At 47.5% G+C, this 6,056-nt stretch overlaps 1 protein-coding gene across 3 annotated transcripts in view; it reads right to left on the reverse strand.

The window, feature by feature from the left end:
- Positions 1–6,056, reverse strand: part of LOC105478322 (neuralized E3 ubiquitin protein ligase 1) — a 98,945-nt gene that overhangs the window by 92,290 nt on the left and 599 nt on the right. The window lies entirely within an intron of this gene.

A 6,056-nucleotide genomic window follows, 5' to 3' on the forward strand; every position in this document is an offset into this window, starting at 1 on the left:
CCTTCCACCGCCGTTGGTGTTGTTGAAATAAAATCATTACATGCATCTTGCTCAAAAGCCGTCCATGGCTCTCAATGCCTACAGGATAAAATCTAACTTCCTCGTCCTAATATCATAGGCCTTCCAAGATATGACCCCAGCCTACCTTCAAAGATTGACCTGTTAACGTCCCCACTGGGGACCCCACATCCAAGCAAGAGGACTGCTCACCATCCCTGAACACACCCTGTGTTTCTCTACCTCTGTGCCTTTGCTGACAGCCCTTCTAGCTCCCCTCCAAATCTCCCCCATCCAACTCTGGGCTCTCCTCCTCTGAGAAGCCTAGTCCCACCTCCTCCAACCTTGCCAGAATAGGACTGTTCTGAGGTCCCAGAGTCACAACAGTTCTCAGATCTTGAGGATCTTGTTAAACGCGCAGGTTTGAGGGCCCCATCCCCAGTGTATTCTGAGTCAGCGGGTCTGAGCTGGGGGCTGGGAACCTGCAGGGTAGACACGCTTCCAGCTAATGCTGATGCAGGCAGTAGAAAAACCTCACTCTGAGAAACACTGGCCCCAAAGAACTGTAAGCTTCCTCCAAAATGTCTGATGGATCTACTGTCTAAAACCCTGAAGAAAGCGTAAGGGGAGGAGGCTGGGAATTCCAGACTAGCACAGCCCTCCTGATCCTCTGGTTAGCCAAGGGAGAAAGCATCAAGAACCCCATGGTGTGCCCTTTCCCAGCCCTGGCGCTCTGTCCAGAGACTCAAAAATTACTCCCCCATCTCTCTCCCACAATGAAAGATAGAGCCCACCCAAGACTAAATGCTACAGGGGCAGGATAATGCAGCAATCACAGTAATAAACTCTCAAGTCTGAGAGCCCTGGCTTTGAATCCCAGCCCCATCAGCTTCTGTGTGGACTGGGATAAGTTACTTAACCTCTCTGAGCCTCTTTTCTCCCATCGGTAAAACAGTGACAATGCTACCTCCTTCCATAGGTTGTTGGGAGGGTATTAATGGAAATAATCCACATGTAAGAACTTGGTACATAGTAACCACCCAGTGCATGGTAGCTATTGTAAATATTATCACGATAATTAACATAACAAGGTTCAAAGGTAAAACTGAACTGAAAACCAACAGGGCATGCAGGATGGGTGCTCTGGGTTCAACATGGGGCTGATGCAGCCAGTCACTCTGAGGAGGCCACCAGGCACCCCCCAGATCCATCTGCTGCATTCCCGGGGGCGGAGAGCTGGATGAGCTCACCTAATCTGCAAGCGTCATGACAACCAAGGAAGGAGCCCAGACAAGAGCTGAGGGAAGATCTGTGGGTTGACCAAAGAATGGAGACCTTGAATATCCCATTATGGTAATTGAAGCAGGGAAGGGTATGATGAAGATAGTACTTTGGGAGAATCACTCCGGCAGCATCAAAGGAGGGACCAGAGGCAGAGAAGCCAATTAGGATGGCAGCTGTGGCAATATCTGAGATGAGGACCCAGATCAGGGAAGTAGCTGCGAGAATGCGAGTGCAGAAAAATGGCTAGGGGCTGAGCACAGTGGCCCCAGCACTTTGGGAGGCCAAGGCAGGAGGTCTGCTTGAGCCCAGGAGTTCCAGACCATCCTGGGCAACATGGCAAGATGTTTTAAAAAACCTACAAAAATAAGCCAGGACTGGTGGTGTGTGCCTGCGGTCCCAGCTACTTGGGAGACTGAGGCAGGAGGATCACTTGAGCCCAGGAAGTTGAGGCTTCAATGAGCCAAGATCACACCACTGCACTCCAGCCAAAAGAAAAGAAAAGAAGGAAGGGAAGGAGGAAGGGAGGGAAGGCAGGCAGGCAGGCAGGAAGGGAGGGAGGGAAGGAGGGAGGAAGGAAGGAAGGAAGAAGGGAGGGAGGGAAGAAGGGAATGAAGGAAGAAAGGAAGGAAGGGAGGGAGGGAGGGAGGCAGAGAGGGAGAGAAGAAAAGAAAAATAGCTAAGACCTTGTGCACGGATAAGCCTTCCCCCACCCCTGCTCTCATCCCCAAAGAGTAGTGAAGAAATTCAGGGTCTACAGACAAGTTCTCATGACTCACTCTGGCCCACCACAAGAATCAAGATCCTTAGTCAACCTTCACAGCTCCTCCTTCAGCCCCCCAGGAGCCTCAGCCATCATAGAAAAGAGAGTGAAAACAACAGGTGTCTCGCTGGCGTCACACCCAGCCAGACATGGAGGGGGACGGCCTTCCTACAGCTGTCACAACCAGTGACTTTGTGAAGTATCCAATTCAAGAAGCACCACCTTTTGAAAGATGGGAGGTGTACGTTTAGGTGTATACCCAGAAGAACCCAAAACAGGTGTTCAAACAAAGACTTAGACACAGATGTTCATAGCAGCATTATTCATGAAAACCAAAAGGTAGAAACAACCTAAAGTCTTCCAACTGATGAATGGATAAGTGAAATGTGGCATATTCTTACAATAGAACATTATTCAACCACAAAAGGAAAAAAGGTGCACGCTACAACATGGATGAACCTTGAAAAGATTATGCTAAGTAAACGAAGCTTGACACAAAAGGACAAATATTGTATCCTTCCATGTATATGAAATGCCTGGAATAGGCAAGTCCATAGAGACACAGAGTAGATTCGTGGTTGCCAGGGATTCAGGCGAGAGGGTAACAGGAGTGACTGCTTAATGGGCATGGCGTTTCCTTTTGAAATGATGAAAATATTCCGGAATTAGGTAGAGGCGGTGGTTGTACCGTATTGTAAATGTACTAAATGCCACTGAATTATACATTTTAAAATGACAAATTTCAGGTTATGTAAATTTTACAATTAAAAAAATGGGAGGTAGCCCATCCAGTCTCCATCTATGGGTAACCACTGGGGCTGAATAGCCCTCCATGGGCTTTCCTAGGATGCCTGTCCCTCACCACTTAGCACTCAGCAGGCAGGCACTCAGAAAGACCTGGGCAAGGAGGAAAATCTTTATTCTTTGTATTTTTCTCCACAAGGCATGAACCTCCTGTGCACGCTACCCCAGTTACTCTGTGCCCCTCACTGAAAATATATAGATAACTTCCATATACATATAATTTCTATTACATGTAATATATACATATACGCTCGAGCCCCTCCAAGCCTTTACTGTCTGTGCCTTTCCTCCTTCTCCCACACCCTAGGACTCTGCTGCATCCCTTGCTGTCTATCCAGTTCCTGCAGTTCCCTCCATGTCCAGCTCAGATCCTCCCCGATACCCCTTCTCTGACCTCTGCCCACACATCTGGGTTTCGACAGTCCAACCAAGCAAACACTTGATTCCATTCACTCCCTCATTCATGCCTTTCAAGTAGATCTCCAGCCTGGGAAAGGCCAGGGGTGTCTTACCTCCGAGCTGGGCACATAGGAGCTCCTCGGGCACTGCCTGTTGGTGCTAAGCCCAGAGCTACACCGTGGACCTCTCCCCTGAACACTCCCAGACCAACGCTGTTCAGAACCCAGTGGGAACCACCAGCAACACAGTGGGGTCAGTGTGTTCCCAGGAAGAAGACCAAAGTCTACCACCCGAGAGGCGATGGTGAGGTCCCATGTCATGTCAGTCTGACAGCCAGACCTATCTTAGATCTCTGATCAGTCCCAGGATCCCTATTATACCAGGTCCCTTCCAGTTGTTTTAATTAAAATGGTGAGGAATCAAGAGATTGCAATTATGTAAGGAGAGAAAAAAAATCAAGACAGTCACTCCACCCCTACTCCCAGCAAATTTCTGGATGAGCACTGATAAGAATTAGAGATGAATTCTGGCTAAGTACAGACACCATCCCAGCAGAACTCTGGGTAGGCAGTTAACATCACAGCCTATCAGGTCAACACCAACACAATTAGAATGGACTTTTGGCTGACCACTGATACATCAGAGAAGACTCGCAGGTCAATGCTGACACGTTTAGAAGGGAATTGGGAATAAACACTAAACAATTACAGAATAAAGGTGATGGCTCTATTAGAGTAGAAAGATGGGAAGCAGTCCCTAGAAGTCAAGCTGAGAAGGAGGATCAGTGGACCCTGGGTGAAGGACAGAGCCAACAACGGGTGGCCTTCATGGGCACACTCTGTCCTTCATTTCAGGCTTAGTAGGAGTGGGATCAAAATTCCCATGGTCACCTAGAGTAGGTGTGTGGATGGGGGCCCCAATCCTGCCTTCTGCCGAAGACCCTAGCCACAGAGACCTCAGATCCCCACAATTCCAAATTTTAGATTAAAAAGATGCAATTAGTGGGGAGCTCTCTGGGTTTCCATAGAGACAAGGATGGAGCAAGTCCTTCTCGGGAAGACAGTCTGTGACTATTAAGGGCCAAGTCAACCCTCTGGCCCCCAGCTAACCCCTGCCCCTTGAAGGACAGGGCCCAGTTTTCCCACTTTAATTTGGGCAATTATTCTTTTGCCTCATTATTCTCACTTGCAGAGAAGGTTGAGCTGAACGATATTCATAGGTTCATCAGGAATCTGTTTCCAATGCTCAGAAACAGTCTTCATACTTGCTAACACTGAAAGCTTCTTTCTGATTACAAAAATAATATTGCTTATTATAGAAATTTTAGAAAAAAAGCAAAATATAAAAAAGAAAAAAAAAATCTCATACGATCGCATATCCAGAGGAAATCACTGTTAACCTTTTGGAAACTTTACAAGCATTTTTGCTTGTTTTGTTTTTGTTGGGATTTTTTGCATTCATATCACTTTTGAAACAAAATTGGGATCATACAGTCTTCGCAACTTTGTATTCTGTCATCATACTGTGAGCATTTTCCAAAGTCATCAAATATTCTTCACAAATATAATTTTAACGACTGCATAGTACTCTACCAAGAGTACATACCACGATTACTGAGCATTTAGGTTATCCACCTAGTATAAATAGCACTGCCATGAACATCCTAGCCTAGTGCCATAAGTATATATGCCTGCATCTCTACTTCCTTAGGATCAATTCCTCTCAGTAAAATTACAAGGTCAACAAATTGATTTTTTTTTCTTTTTTTTGCAAGACAGAGTCTCGCTCTGTTGCCCAGGCTGGAGTGCAGTGGCATGATCTCAGCTCACTGCAACCTCCATCTCCCAGATTCAAGGGATTCTCCTGCCTCTGCCTCCCGAGTAGCTGGGATCATAGACACGCACCACCATGCCCGGCTAATTTTTGTACGTTTAGTAGAGACGGGTTTTTGCCGCATTGGCCAGGCTGGTCTGGAACTCCTGACCTCAAGTGATCCACCTGCCTTGGCCTCCCAAAGTGCTGGGATTACAGGCGTGAGCCACCGCACCTGGCCAACAAATTGATACTTTTAGAGCATCTTGACATACATTGCCATATTAATTTCCAGAAAGACCCAACAAACCCATTGATTTTCCTGAGCCAAGTGAGAGCTGAAGTTTTGAAAGAGCTGGAGTATTAGAATGCAGGACAGTGGTCCCGTCTCTCCTTCTCTTCCCTGGTCTTAAAAGTTAACTGTTCAGCAAAAGAAGGGACAGGATTCCAAGTCAAAAGGTACGGGTCTACAGCCTAGCACCTAGTGCCGAGGTCTGACTGGCTTTGGGAACCTGAAGCCAGCCTTGGTTCTCCTCATCTGTAAAATGGGTATAGTGTGATTAGGTCTGCTCTGCTGACTACCCCAAGCAGTGTCCACGCTCGCTGAAAACGTGTTTGAGAAAGTTCGATGCCTTGTGTTAAAGGGCACTATTGTTATCCTTCCTGAAGGAATTTAGTAGGTCTGAGGGCCCAGGAGGACCCAGCAGTGTCTTCCAGAGGTCAGAAACAGCATTGGAAGCTCCAAGACAGGAATGGCAGGCTCGGAACGGGGAGACTGGGCCTAGGGCCACCCTGAGGGTGCTGAGTGGATCTGGGCCGACGGAGAGCAAAGACATTCCTGGTAAATGTCCCTCTGTTTCAGGGCTGCCAGCCCCTCTTTTCTAGGGCTCTGACTGGATATCTGGTCTTTGGGAAAACCAGAAATCAAACTAATTCAAAGGATGCGAAAAGCCAACGGCTACAAAGACCCCAGGAACCAGCAGCTCTGAGCCTTTATTCC

This window comes from Macaca nemestrina, chromosome 9, assembly GCF_043159975.1.
Source record: "Macaca nemestrina isolate mMacNem1 chromosome 9, mMacNem.hap1, whole genome shotgun sequence".
NCBI classification, from domain to species: domain Eukaryota; kingdom Metazoa; phylum Chordata; class Mammalia; order Primates; family Cercopithecidae; genus Macaca; species Macaca nemestrina.